A 15,267-nucleotide genomic window follows, 5' to 3' on the forward strand; every position below is an offset into this window, starting at 1 on the left:
AATTACTACAGGAAAATTGCCCTGATATCCTAGAAGCAGAAGGCAAAAATAGAAATGGAGAGAATCCACTGATTCCCCCCCCCGCCGAGAAAGAGATCCCAAAAAAACAACCCCTAGGAATATTATAGCCAAGTTCCAGAATTCCCAATTCAAAGAGAAAATATTACAAGCAGCCAGAAGGACACAATTCAAATATCGTGGAGCTGCAGTCAGTATCACACAGGACTTAGCAGCAACTACATTAAAAGCTCATAGGGCTTGGAATACAATATACCAGAAGGCAAAAGAGCTTGGAATGCAATCGAGAATCAACTACCCAGCCAAAATGAATGTCCTCTTCCAGGGAAAAAGATGGACTTTCAATGAACCAGGGGAATTTCAAATGTTCCTGTTGGAATGGCCAGAGCTGAGCAGAAAGTTTGATCTTCAAATACAGGACTCAGGTGAAGCATAGAGATTGGAGGAGAAGGGGAAAATATGAGGGACTTAATGATGATGAACTGCATGTATTCCTGCATAGAAAAATTACACTGATAATACTCATATGAACCTTCTCAGTTAATAGAGCAGGTAAAAGGAGCTTTTATAGTTGAAGCACAGGAGAAAGCTGAATTTGAAGATAAAATACGGTGTAAAAACGGAGTCAATAGAAAAAAAAGGGAAGTGTAATAGGAGAAAGAAAAAGGAGAGGGGGAATAGGCCAAGATATTTCACATAATAAGATTTTTTTTATTACAATGAGCTATTGCAATGATATGGAAGGGGGAAGACAAGGGGGAATGAGGGAACCTTTGCTCTCATCAGAGATGGCTAGGAGAGGAAACAGCATATATACTCAATGGGGTATAGACATCTGGAGTAAGAAGGGGGGGACAGGGGCAAAGGGGGTAATATGAGTGATGGAGGAGAGGATGGACCATGGGAGGAGACTGGTCAGATATAACACATTTTCTTTTTTACTTCTTGCAAGGGGCTGGGATTGGATGACCTGTCCGAGACCATAGGGCCAGGTGGATGCTGGGCCTAAGGGGTGGTATGGGGGCTCGGGGCCTCTTGGCCCTAGGACCAGGGATCTGTCTGCTGCACACTCAGATACCCTACAGCAGAGTCAGAGTGAAAGGAGAGAGAAAATATAGTACATGGTAGTGGAAAAATAAGAAAGGAGGGAGTTGCGATCAGCAATGGCAACGGTGGAAAAATATAGAAGTAACTTTTGTGATGGACTTATCATAAAGAATGTGATCCACCTGTGACAGAGTTGTTGGTGTTGGAACAAAGATTGAAGCACATTTTTTGTTATTATTATTATTTGGGGGAGGGTGCAGGGCAAGTGGGGCTGGGTGGCCTGCCTGGGGCCACATAGAAGGGTGATCTTTGGGTGTCTGGGACCGGATTTGGACCTGGGTGCTCCTGGCTCAAGAGCCAATGCTCTATCTGCCACCCAGCCACCTCTACTATTATTACTATTTTATTTTATGTCTTTTTTTTCTTTTTTGGTTTTTTCAGGGCAGTGGAGTTGGGGTAGCTTGCATGTCACATGGCTGGGTGATTGTTGGGTGTACAAGGCCGGATATGGGCTCAGGTGCTCGTGGCTCCAGGGCTGGTGCTTCGTCCATTGTGCCACCTGGCCATACCTGCAATTATTACTGTTATTTTTTTAAATTTTAATTTTTTTCTCTCCCCTTTACTTTATCTCTCAAGCGAGTCTACATTTTGGGGGGGTATTTTGTTTACTTTTAAACAAGAATATTTTATTAATGTATAAAAAACATTATTTGTAAAAAAATATATATGCATACCCTTTGATCCAGCATACCACTCCTTGGGCTATACCCTGAAGAGATGATGAAAAACTGTAAAAAAACATCACTTGTACAAAAATATTCATAGCAGCCCTGTTTGTGGTGGCAAAGAACTGGAAATCAAGTAAATGTCCTTCAATTGGGGAATGGCTTAGCAAACTGTGGCATATGTATGTCATGGAACACTATTGTTCTATTAGAAACCAGGAGGGATGGGAATTCAGGGAAGCCTGGAGGGATTTGCATGAACTGATGCTGAGTGAAATGAGCAGAACCAGAAAAACACTGTACACCCTAACAGCAACATGGGAGCAATGATCAACATTGATGGACTTGCTCATTCCATCAGTGCAACAATCAGGGACAATTTGGGGCTGTCTGCAATGGAGAATACCATCTGTATCCAGAGAAAGAACTTCGGAGTTTGAACAAAGACCAAGGACTATTACCTTAAATTTTTTTTCTTTTTTTTTTAAATTTATTTTTTATTCTCATTTTGTACAAATGTTTTTTTACATTAACAAAATATTCTTGTTTACAAGTAAACAAAATACCCCTCCCCCATGAATATAGATAGACTTGCTTGGGTGAAAAAAGTAAAGGGGAGAGAAAAAAAATTAAAATTAAAAAAAATAATAGTAATAATTGTAGGTATGGCCAGGTGGCACAATGGACGAAGCACCAGCCCTGGAGCCACGAGCACCCGAGTCCATATCCGGCCTCGTAAACCCAACAGTCACCCAGCCATGTGACATGCAAGCCACCGGATCCCCACTGCCCTGCAAAAACCAAAAAAGAAGAAAAAAAAAGATCCAAAATAAAATAAAATAGTAATAATAGTAGGGGTGGCTGGGTGGCAGACAGAGCATTGGCCCTTGAGCCAGGAGCACCTGGGTCCAAATCCAGTCCCAGACACCCAAAGATCACCCTGCTATGTGGCCCCAGGCAGGCCACCCAGCCCCACTTGCCCTGCACCCTCCCCCAAATAATAATAATAACAAAAAATGTGCTTCAGTCTTTGTTCCAACACCAACAACTCTGTCACGGGTGGATCTCATTCTTTATGAGAAGTCCATCACAAAAGTTACTTCCATATTTTTCCACCGTTGCCATTGCTGATCACAACTCCCTCCTTTCTTATTTCTCCACTACCATGTACTATATTTTCTCTCTCCTTTCACTCTGACTTTGCTGTAGGGTCACTGAGTGGCACAGCAGACAGATCCCTGGTCCTGGGGCCAAGAAGCCCTGAGCCCCCATACCACCCTTTAGGCCCAGCATCCACCTAGCCCTATGGTCCTGGGCAAGCCATACAATCCCAGCCCCTTGCAAGAAGTAAAAAAGAAAATGTGTTATATCTGACCAGTATTCCCCCATGGTCCATCCTCTCCTCCTTTATTCACATCCCCACCCCTTCCCCCTGCTCCCCCCTCCTTCTTACTCCAGATGTCTATACCCCATGAAGTATATTTGCTGTTTCCTTTCCTAGCCATCTCTGATGAGAGCAAAGGTTCCCTCATTCCCCCTTGTCTTCCCCCTTCCATATCATTGCAATAGCTCATTGTAATAAAAAAAATCTTATTATGTGAAATATCTTGGTCTATTCCCCCTCTCCTTTTTCTTTCTCCCATTCCATTTCCCTTTTTTTCTATTGACTCCATTTTTACACCGTATTTTATCTTCAAATTCAGCTTTCTCCTGTGCTTCAACTATAAAAGCTCCCTCTACCTGCTCTATTAACTGAGAAGGTTCATATGAATATTATCAGTATCATTTTTCTATACATGCAGTTCAGCCTCATTAAGTCCCTCATATATCCCCCCTCTCCTCCAATCTCCATGCTTCACCTGAGTCCTGTATCTGAAGATCAAACCTTCTGTTCGGCTCTGGCCATTCCAAAAGGAACATTTGAAATTCTCCTGGTTCATTGAAAGTCCATCTTTTTCCCTGGAAGAGGACATTCAGCCTTGCTGGGTAGTTCATTCTTGGCTGCATTCTAAGCTCTTTTGCCTTCCTGTTCCTGTATATTGTATTCCAAGTCCTCCGAGCTTCCAATGCATTTGCTGCTAAGTCCTGTGTGATTCTGACTGCAGCTCCACGATATTTGAACTGTGTCCTTCTGGCTACTTGTAATATTTTCTCTTTGACTTGGGAGTTCTGGAACTTGGCTATAATATTCCTAGGGGTTGGTTTTTTGGGATCTCTTTCTCAGGGGGATTGGTGGATTCTCTCCATTTCTATTTTGCCCTCTGCTTCTAGAATATCAGGGCAATTTTCCTGTGGTAATTCTTTGAAAATGATGTCAAGGCTCTTTTCCTGATCATGGCTTTCAGGTATTCCAATAATTTTTAAATTATCTTTTCTAAATCTGTTTTCCATATCAGTTGTTTTTTCAATGAAATATTTCACATTTTCTTCTAATTTTTCATTCTTTTGGTTTTGAAGTAATTGATTCCTGATTTCTGGTAAATTCATCAATCTCCCTGAATTCTATTCTTTGTCTGAAGGATTTGTTCTCCTCAGAGAGTTTTCTTATCTCTTTTTCCATCTAGCCAATTTTGCTTTTTAAAGCATTCTTCTCCTCAATAACTTTTTGAACTGTTTTATCCATTTGACCTAAGCTGGTTTTTAGCATGCTATTTTCTTCAGCATTTTTTGGATTTCCTTGACTAAGCTGCTGACTTCATTTTCATGTTTTTCTGGCATCTCTCTCCTTTCTTTTCCCAGTTTTTCTTCTAACTCTCTCATTTGATTTTCAAAGTCTTTTTTGAGCTGTGTCATAGCCTGAGCCCAATTTCTGTTTTTCTTGGAGTCTTTAGATGCAGGAGCTTGTGCTTCCTCATCTTCAGACTGAGTATTTTGATCCTTCTTAGGCTCATTTGCAAAATATTTCTCAATAGTCTTCCTCTTATTTCTCTGCTTGCTCATTTTCCCAGCCTGGACCTGGTTTTGGGGTGCTTCCTGAGCTTTTGGGACACTCCCACAAGGGTCTCAGTGTGTGAGGATCTGTCCTCCCTCCTGGTCTGTGAATGACCATATGGGCACCCCTCTGCCAAGGGGATGAGGTGGGGGGGCCCTGTTGTTCTATGGGGGGGCCTACACTGGGATCAGGATCTGAATGTGGTCAGAGCCTCAGAGTCCTGTTCCAGGGGCAGAGGACAGAGCTCTGCAGTCTCTCTCTCTCTTCACTCCCCTCCCTCAGATCAATGGGCTCATGCCCTGGGGGCTCCTGCTTGCTGCTCCACCTGCTTCTGTTTCTGGATCTGGGCTGCAGAAAGACCAAGCTGCTGGCTGTGTGCCCTGAGGGCTGGACTCCACGTGCTCACTCTGGCAGAGGTCCCCCCCTGTTCCCCCACTTTGTGCCCGGTGTTCCTCGGGGTGCAGCTCAGGAGACTCCCCCGCTGCTGTGAGCTGAGACTCCCAGCGCCCTGGGGCTGCCTCCGGGAGGCTGAAGTTCTTTGGCTCTGGCGGGCCACCCCTCTGGCGGGCTGCCCCTCCGACCCTGGGGAGCAGAGCCTTTCTGCTCTTTTCCAGGTTACCTTGAGTAGGAGAACTGCCTCACTGGGTCCCTTTGTGGGTTCTGTCTCTTGAAAGTTTAATTAGAGTCCTTAGCTTATGAGTTTTATCAGAGAGCTCCTAAGACTCAATCCCTTCATGTGGCCATCTTGGCTCCGCCCCCTATTGCCTTAAATTTAGGAAAAAAAAAAGACCCTGATATCTTATTGTCTGATCTTGTTATCTCTTATATTTTATGTTTCTTCCTTAAGGATATCATTTCTCTCTCATCACACTCAATTTGGATCAATGTTTACCATGGAAACAATGTAAAGACTGACAAACTGCCTTCTGTGGGGGTGGGGGGGTGGGGGGAGGGAAGTAAGATTAGGGGAAAAATTGTAAAACTCAAAATAAATAAAATCTTTAATAAAAAAATAAAATAAAAGTATTACCCTCACCAAGTTTACTTCTGAAGACAGCATAGCCAATAGATGTTATTCCCTTGCTTTCAGGGCACTGTCTCTTGGCTGCCTAGGTGATTGACTGCTGGGTTGTCAAGCTAGGTGCAGTCCTCAGAGCTAGTTCCTTGCTGGGCATGGCCACTGTGGCTAAGTCCAGACTCAGTTGTCAACTATAGTGGGTGGACTTCTGGTGGTTTTTGTGACATTTTGAAAAATCTGGTCCTTTTTTTGTCACATATTCATTCATCTAAGATCAGCAAAAAACAGGCACAAGAGAGATAGAAATTTCTAACCACATGATAACCTGGTTTTGAAAGTAAACCAGGGATAGCTAGGTGGCGCAGTGGATAGAGCACCTGCCCTGGAGTCAGGAGTACCTGAGTTCAAATTCAACCTTAGACACTTAGTAATTACCTAGCTGTGTGGCCTTGGGCAAGCCACTTAACCCCATTGCCTAGCAAAAACCTAAAAAAAAATATGAAAGTAAACCAGCTGCAATAGCACTTGCCTTTGGGGCTATAGTGAACTCTCTACCCATTCAAATGGCTGTGGCATTTCATCCTCCTCCTCATTTAAAAATCACCAGGGAGAAAGATTTTGTTTGTTCATGCCTCCTGTGCATACTCATTTCCAGTTCAGCAAACAGTAAAAAGCCATTTCATTAGCACAAAATAAATTGACAGGCAACAGTTAGAGAATAACTTTATATGCTATGAAAGACTAAAGCCTTTCCAAAATTCATGCTCAGAAGCTGATGGGTTGATACTAGGTAGAATATTTTGTCCATGTGCTAAGGACTAGGTCTTATAGACCAGTTCTTGTTCTAGGGAGAGTTTCACACTGTGGAACCATATTTAAAACCTTTTAAATTCATTAGAAATATTCAAAAATAATACTTCCCTAATCCTAAAATCCCCTTCCAAACTTGTTCCTTTTGGAAAGTGGGGTTGGACCCAAGACAGTGGTCTTTTTTTTTTTTTTTTTTTTTTTTTTTTTTTTTTTTTTAGTTTTTGCAAGACAAATGGAGTTAAGTGGGTTGCCCAAGGCCACACAGCTAGGAAATTTTTAAATGTCTGAGGCTGTATTTGAACTCAGGTACTCCTGACTCCAGGACTGGTACTCTATCCACTGTGCCACCTAGCTGCCCCGACAATGGTCTTTTTTAAGGAAATAGATTAACAATAGTAACTAACCTCTCAACAAATGTACTTCTGGCTTCCTCACCTACAAAAGTGATTGACTTATACAAGGGCAGTATCCCTTTCCCCCATCCCTTGAAATGACTGGCACTTTGACCCAGCCCTCTGTGTTTAGAGGGAAGTGCCTTCTTATTCAGAAAGGATCGCATATGAAGAACATGAATGGTAACTGTTCTGGAATATTCTAATCTTGTTCTTGTTCAAGATGTCTATAAAGGTTACTAAAAATTGTGCTCAATTGCATGGGGTGAGTTGGGGGGCATATGGGGAAAAGGGAGAATCAGCAATTATGCAGTTTGGACATATTTTTAAGTTAGAAATGATTAGATCAAAATTAAATTGAATAAAAGTACTTTCTAGCAGACCTGTGCCTAAAACAGAGTACAGAATTTTTTCTTCAGCAACATGTTTTATAAACTTTTCTTAATGAAGCTTCATTAAATTATTAATCCATTTAAGAACAATTTGACACTACATTGTTAGCATTTATGACCACTGAGTTGAATTCCCTCTTAATCTCGGGGGACATGGATAGATTTCAGTAGGTCCATAAACTTGAATGGGAAAAAAATCTTTATCAGTATAATTGATTGTTTTGTAAACCTATCTATAGGGGCAGCTAGGGTTAGGGTTGGCTAGGTGTCGCAGTGGATAAAGCACCGGCCCTGTAGTCAGGAGTACCTGGGTTCAAATCTGGTCTCAGACAGACACTTAATAATTACCTAGCTGTGTGGCCTTGGGCAAGCCACTTAATCCCATTTGCCATGAAAAAAACCTAAAAAAAAGTAAACCTATGTATATATGCATTTAAAACATTATTTTAAGAAAGTGTTCAAAGACTTCACCAGACCACCATGACACACATAAAAAGGTTTAAGAACTCTTGCTCTAGGAGAAATCTGGGAGAATTTTTGTTGTTCTAGTCCCAGTTTTATCATTTTGTTTAGTCAGTTTTTTTCAGTTGTGTCCAACTCTTTTTGACCCTATTTGGGGTTTTCTTGGCAAAGTTATGGTTGGAGTGATTTGCCACTTCCTTCTCCTGCTCATTTTATAGATGAAGAAACTGAGGCAAACAGGGTTAAGTGATTTGCCCATAGTCACTCAGCTAGTGTCTGAAGTGACCTTTGAACTCAGGAAGATGAGATGCACTATGGCACGACCTACTTGTCCAGTTTTATCACTTACTGGATCTATAACCTTGAACAAATCATCTAACACCTTTAGGTTTCTTTCTTTTTGTTTTGTTTTGTTTAGCAAGGCAAATGGGGTTAAGTGGCTTGCCCAAGGCCACACAGCTAGGTAATTATTAAGTGTCTGTCTGAGACCAGATTTGAACCCAGGTACTCCTGACTCCAAGGCTGGTGCTTTCCACTCTGCCACCTAGCCGCCCACCTTTAGGTTTCTTAAGACCATAGATTTTGAGTTAGAAGCTTAGAGATAACCTAGCCTAGTCCCTTCATTTTTTGGTAAGGAAAATTAGGTCCAGAAAAGTTAGACTCATGGGGGTAGTAGTGGAGCCAGGATTCAGAGCCAAGTCCTCTGATTCCAAATACAGTGGTCCTTCCATTGTACTACACAGCAGCTTTAAAATAAGGCATTTGGAAATTCTTCCTATATTTATGTGTACAATTAAACTTCATAGTGATGCTACTGAGAAGTGTCTTTGGGAAAAATACATCAATTTCCCCTGAGAGTCAATATAGCTTAGAGCCTACAAACTTAAGGTCACTTGACAGATTGATTTAACAAAAACTTGAAGTTAAAGTCTTTAAATTACATATATCTCTTGGTTTAATGAACTCTCTTAGATATTGTGCAAGATATATTTGTCTTTAATCTATGGTGCCTTGTTCTGTTCACAGGTTTTACCAATAATAGTTTTCTTCAGCTGTATAATGTCTATCCTCTACCACATGGCCCTTATGCAGTGGGTAATCCAGAAAGTAAATGTCTGCTCCTCACCCCACAACTACCTCCCAAGTTAGATTTCATTTAAAGTTGTACAAATGGCAACTCCTGAGTTTGCTGTATTGTAAATAATGTGTATATGTTTTTGTAGATCTCTCTAGATACTATCATCACCAATCTCAATAATCAATGGTTTATTTCTGGAACCTGAAAAGTCAGCATTAAGTTTAGAAATTGAGAAAATAGTTGTTAGGATGTATATTTCACTCAGTTCACAGAGATTTTGTTGAATACACTCTTTAAAAAAATTTAATAAATATTAGTACAAGTAACATATTTCTTTTTTCAAATGTAAAAAAGATAATACCAAAAACAATTCAAAATAATGGATTACCAATCTGGAAACATGGAAGTATCTGAATCGTAAATTTAGAAAACAAATAACAAGAGAGCTAAGAAGCTAAGAGATAGCGAGAGGGAAGAATTAAAGGAGAGGTAATGAATTCAGAACTTCCCACCACCATTTTACAAATCTCACCTCTAAATATTCCTTTACTTATGCTTATCCAGAAGATATTATTAGTGGGAAAGTAGAACTATTTGATGAACAAAAAGAATAGATTGAACCTCTTAAAGTCAGCTTTTTAAGGAACATCCAAATCATCACATCAGGAGTTTATTACTATCACACCCTCTCTTTTCATCTTTACTCACCTCTAGTCCTTTAACCCAATTGGAGTCAATGTAAAACTTATATATAGAGGCTTCAAAGAAATTTTAGACTCACATCATGTAGGAGATATGTTAAGAAAAAATATGGGTATCCAGTTCTTATTTCACCTGATTCAACTGAAAAGTTTATTTTTCTATTATAGATTGCTTGGTTGCTGCAGGTCATCATGGCTACCATAGCCACAGAGACTCTGAGTGTGGTAGGAAATATTTTTGTGGGTATGGTAAGCAGTATACAATTTCTGGCAGCTTCAGAATAATTTTTAAGATTTAGATGGGAAAGCAGTCATTCAAAACTCATCTTTAGAAATATACACATTAGTGGCAACCGTTCCTTGTTTATTTAATACCTTCTTGATTTGTGACATTATTTTGCAAATATAGATAACACAAATTACATTTTTCTATTAAGCTGTTTCATAAAGTAGTCAAAATCCACTTTAGTTTCTAGTTTTCCACATTAAAAGTCTGACTTCTCTTGTTTACAGACAGAGGCACCTTTATTGATCCAGCCTTATCTTGTAGATATGACTCTCTCTCTGAAATCCATGCCTTGATGACTGGAGGTTTTGCCACAATTGCAGGCCGGCGTTATGGGAGCCTATATGTCTTTTGGGGTAAGATGTACTGTCTCAGTCTTGTGTAAGTAAAAGCACCAGGCTATAATCCAGTGAGGGAGCACAAGTTTCCTAGGTAAGTTTCCCATGCTTGTGATGTTAGCTTCCGTTCCTTTATCCTCTGTGACAGAATGATGATGTTTGTTCTTCATTCTCAAACAGGACCATGACATCAAGGCAGTTATGCCATGACGAGCATATGAATTGGATTTGAGTGAGGTGCTAAGTAGCCAGTCTCACTTTCTGCTCCAGAGTTATGTGGGTCCAGTGACCAGATATGAATCAGGCCACTTAAATGTGAGGCAATCAGGGTTAAGTGATTTGCCCAAGGTCACACAGCTAGTAAGTGGCATATGTTTGAAGCTGAAGTTAAACTCCCATCCTCCTGACTTCAAGCCCAATACTGTAGCCACTGTGCCACGTTACCCCCAAATGTAGGCAAATACCCTTTTGGAAAGCCAAAGGAGAGAAAATAAGAGCTTCAGGAGAATTTCCTATTTAATTAGTTCTGGAACCTCTGGAAGTTCTCAGTATCTCTCTTAACCTATTTCTAATTCAGGCCCAAGGAACATCATATGCTTCCTGTGATAATAAATTTGGGAGCAATGACAAGAAAACATTTCTTAAAGAGTACCTAATTTTGTCATATTTTACTCTATGACATAGATCAATTCCACAGGGAAATTAAACACACATCTCATTTCACCACTTATTTCTTCCACTATTTGTGGGGGGGGCACAACTATCAGCATTAAAAACCTTGAACTTCTAACATCCTCCTAGTCAAGACAAAGGTACATTCAGGAAGAAACCAAAGACTTTTGGAGTGAGGTGAGAGATTAAAATTCATAACCTGACTCTAGTTTGATGTCTTCTAGGGAGTCAAATTTATTTTGGTGTCTTTTGTGTACTTCATTCAGCTCTAAGAAAAGCTTAAGAGATCCCTCTGAATTCCAAATTCTTTTAATGGACCTGGGTTTAACTTGTTAATGGGAGAAAAGAATCTTCTGATTATCTGGAATTGGTCTGGCCCAGGGGATGCTCCCTTCCTCCATGGCAGCTGCAGGCCAAAATTGTTTCCTAAGTCAGTTCTTCTCCCATATCTTACCTTAATAGTAAGATTACATTTACATGATTACATCAGTTATAATCTTACTGAGCTCACAACAATTGCATTATAAATCAATACTGAACTGAGGAGGATTGGATCTAGTAGGAAAAAAAAGGAAAGGAAATCTAAATTTGAGAGTAATATTGTATCCAATGTTTCTTTTTCTTCTATTTTTCTTAAATATAAACTCTATGCAAAGACTTTTCCAGCTTGGTTTGGGAAAGCAAAGTATACCTTTCATCCCCACATTTGGAACTTTTTGGCATAAGAACTAATCCCTGTTAAACAGTATTTCAGATTGACTCCACATTTTTGATTGCAGCCTCTGTAATGGCTGCACCTTGTGGTCTTGCCCTATCCAAATTGGTTTACACAGAAGTAGAAGTCTCTAAGTTTAAGAACAAAGGTGATACTGAGACATGGGTAAGTTCAATAGGAGTGTTAAAGAGTTTTCAGGGATAAAGACAGGTTTGGGGAAAGGAATGAGAGTTTTAATATATTAGTGGCAATATGGTTACAATCTCAGTGTAAGTAGTTGCTCCCATAAAATATTGATATTTGGGGAAGAAAAATATGGTTTTCATATGAACTGCTCAGGAAGCAGCTCTCCTTTCTCTTATTTAATGTAATTTGTAAAAGTTGGTTTCCTTTTCATTACCATTTTCTAGGAATGCCACCTTACCAATCTCCAAAATTTTCCTTTACTATTTTTCTCTGAATTGTAAAGATGTTTCATATTATCCCATTGCTTCTTCCTGCTTTATTCACTTCTATTCTGTACATGCTCATTTTTCTCCTTTCATTTTTACCTTTAAATATTCTCTGCATTATTCCATCCTTTCTGAACTATCAACTTTTCTATTTCCCATCATTATTCTCAAGAAACCAAGCTGTCTATCATATGTTCTTTATAAATATGTTTAGTCAGGAAAAGAGATTATTGATACTTGTCTTCAGATATCTAAAGGGCTGTTATGTAGAACTTGGTAGATGTAGAAGAGGCAGGTTTAGATCTTATAAGGACAATATTTATGGCCATTCAAATAGGAAATGGTACGCCTCAAGAAACAGTAGTATCTCATCATTGGACGTCATCCAAAGTTGTAGAAGGTATACTTGTACAGGTATAGGTTGAAATAAACAGCTCTGGAAGTACTTTCCACTTCTGAGAATCTGATTTTGTGATCTCTTGGCTCCTCATATCATTTCCACTTCTCAGGTTTTCACTATGTAGGAATTTCCTGTTTGTCCAAATCCTATGAACTGACAAGGCAGGGACAGAACACTCTAGTTTCTAATATTTAAAAAGAATCCAGAACAAATAATTCCTGATGCCAACAGGGAGGCGCAGAACCTTTTTTTTACCAATGGAGCAGCAATGTCAGTGGGAGTTATTGCCAACATTGCTGCCAATCTGATCACCTTCCTAGCTATCTTAGCCTTTATCAACACAGCCCTCTCCTGGCTTGGGGAGATGGTGAACATAGAGGGACTCAGCTTCCAGGTAATAATATATTACATAATCATCATAAATGATTAGTTTTCCAAGTAGTCATTTTATGCCCTAAATCCTTGACTTCTTTTTTTTAGGTTTATGCAAGGCAAATGGGGTTAAATGGCTTGCCCAAGGCCACACAGCTAGGTAATTAGTAAGTGTCTGAGTCCGGATTTGAACCCAGGTACTCCTGACTCCAAGGCTGGTACTTTATCCACTACACCACCTAGCCACCCTAGTCCTTGACTTTTGAATCAAAGGAGCTAGTCCTTTGCCAGTGTGAATGGCTTCACAGTGGAAGAGATAATGCTTTCCAAGCCTGTGATAGAAATAAATTCTAATAGGACCTTGATGCTAGTTTCATAGGCCCTACCCAGAGTAAGATGACCAGTCTTGAAGAAGGGAAGTCTTTCCAAGGGTCAGTCAAGAAAGGAGCAAACCCTGCCTAGAGAAAATTTTTTTTATCATTTTCTTTTTGCTATTAATTTTCCTTTACCCTAGACTCTCTTTCTCAGGTCATCTGCTCATATATCCTGTGACCCATGGCCTTTATAATGCATGTAGACTGGGAAGACTGTCCAATGGTGGCAGAGATATTGGGAATAAAGTTCTTTCTGAATGTGTGGCCTATAAGCAGTTGTCTGAATACAAGAACAAACGACTCTCTGGAATTGAGGAGTGGGTCGGGGGTGAGAAACAGTGGATTTCTGTAAGTGTTATAGCCAGAGAAGCATCTGAAGTTTCAGAAATGGTGGTTTCCTTTAGAGCAAGAAATTATCTTTAGAGCAGGATTTAGGGTAAGAATCCCTTTCCTGTGTTTTAGAATTAATATGGAGAGAAACAACATGAAATTGTTTGTCAATATCTAACATGGTCTTTTAGACCTAATTTTTTTAAGGTTTGTATGATCCAAGCTTCCTTGCTATAATTTCCTCAAGTTCTTGTCTGTCCCTCTATAGTCAGAGTGTTTTACCAAACACTGGTTTGGTAAAAAGAAAAAAGTTATTTGATAGCCTTAAAGTACTATCAGCTAGCTTACAGGTCCAAACACTCTATTTCCTTTTACTTGTGATCAATCCTGATAACCTCATTGTGTTAATCTACTTTGTTCATGCTGAATTTTTGGAAAAATTCAAGTCACACATCATTAAATACTGCCTAAGCCTTCTATGGGGAAGAGCATCCTAATGATGACTAAGAAATGGTGAACAGTAGCCTGATGATCTGAAAATGTCTTTCAACCTTATTTTACCAGAATTCTAGTTGACTGTTCCCTATGGAAAGACTTTATGTGAAAGGATTAACAAAATGATCTTTTTGCCACTTAAAATTTGGGACAATTCATTATATAGAAAGAACTCTATTAAATATTCCCCTTAAAGAAGTATCCTAATACAACTCTGAATGAATTTAAGTAGAATCCAATACTTAGTAGCTGAAATGTTGCCAAAATAATAAACTAGATTTATAGATTTAGAGCTGGAAGGGATTTTAGAGTAATCTAGTCTAATCCCCTTATATTACAGATGAAGAAACTGAGGACCAGTGTCCCAAAGCAGCAGTCAAAATCTTGTACCACATTGTACTAGTGTTAAACTTTGCTGGACAGGGATAGCATAAAGTTAGATCTCTATCTGTGCTTAAATTTTAGTTTTTAGCTAAAACTTTTATCGAACTTTTTAAAAACATAGCTGGTACAAGGAAAAATGTTTACTAATTTTGAGTTTTAGTTCTTTTCCTTGTTCTTGGTGAAAGTCTTATCAACAGTCTTAACTAAAAAGCAAGTTGGGAAAGGTCAGTAGAAGAAAAAGTGAGGATCATTCACAAACTTGATTGTATATTCTTTAGTCATTCTATGAGTTTTCCAGAGAATTAGAAATTTTAATATCTCACTAAATAATATCTATCTCCACTGCTATTTTTCTTTGACTTTTTCTCCAAATGCCAAAAAAATCAGTTTGAGAAACTCAGATATCTTAACAAAGGGGCTGCTGCCCTCTCCTGCCACTGAGGGGAAGAGCACTTACTCGTGTTTTCCCATGTAAAATTCTTCAGCTTTTGTATTACCTATGTTTAAAATGGAAAGACTAGAAACACCAGGTTTTATGAAGGTATGAACAGTACAACTTCTCCTAAATTTATTTTTTTTTTAGGTGAGGGCAGAAATCACAGCTTTTGCTCTTTGTGTATTTGCCAACCTGGGCTCCATTGGGATCATATTAAGAGGCCTGAGTAAGTGAAATATATTCTCTTTCCCAGTCCTTTATTAAAACTCCCTGCAAGCGTTAATAGGATCTTAGAGATTCTAGAGACCATGAAGGAACTGAATGAAAGAAATAAATGGACATTTTGTTGTGGCATCGCTTATCTATAGAATTGAGTGTAGATGCCATATTGAAATATAATGGAGGAGCGGCTAGGTGGTGTAGTGGATAGAGCACCGA

At 39.4% G+C, this 15,267-nt stretch overlaps 1 pseudogene; it reads left to right on the forward strand.

The window, feature by feature from the left end:
* Positions 1 to 15,247, forward strand: part of LOC141522157 (sodium/nucleoside cotransporter 2-like) — a 28,598-nt pseudogene extending 13,351 nt beyond the window's left edge.
* The last annotated feature ends 20 nt before the right edge of the window (positions 15,248 to 15,267 follow it).

Source organism: Macrotis lagotis, chromosome 4, assembly GCF_037893015.1.
Source record: "Macrotis lagotis isolate mMagLag1 chromosome 4, bilby.v1.9.chrom.fasta, whole genome shotgun sequence".
Classification (NCBI taxonomy): Eukaryota; Metazoa; Chordata; class Mammalia; order Peramelemorphia; family Peramelidae; genus Macrotis; species Macrotis lagotis.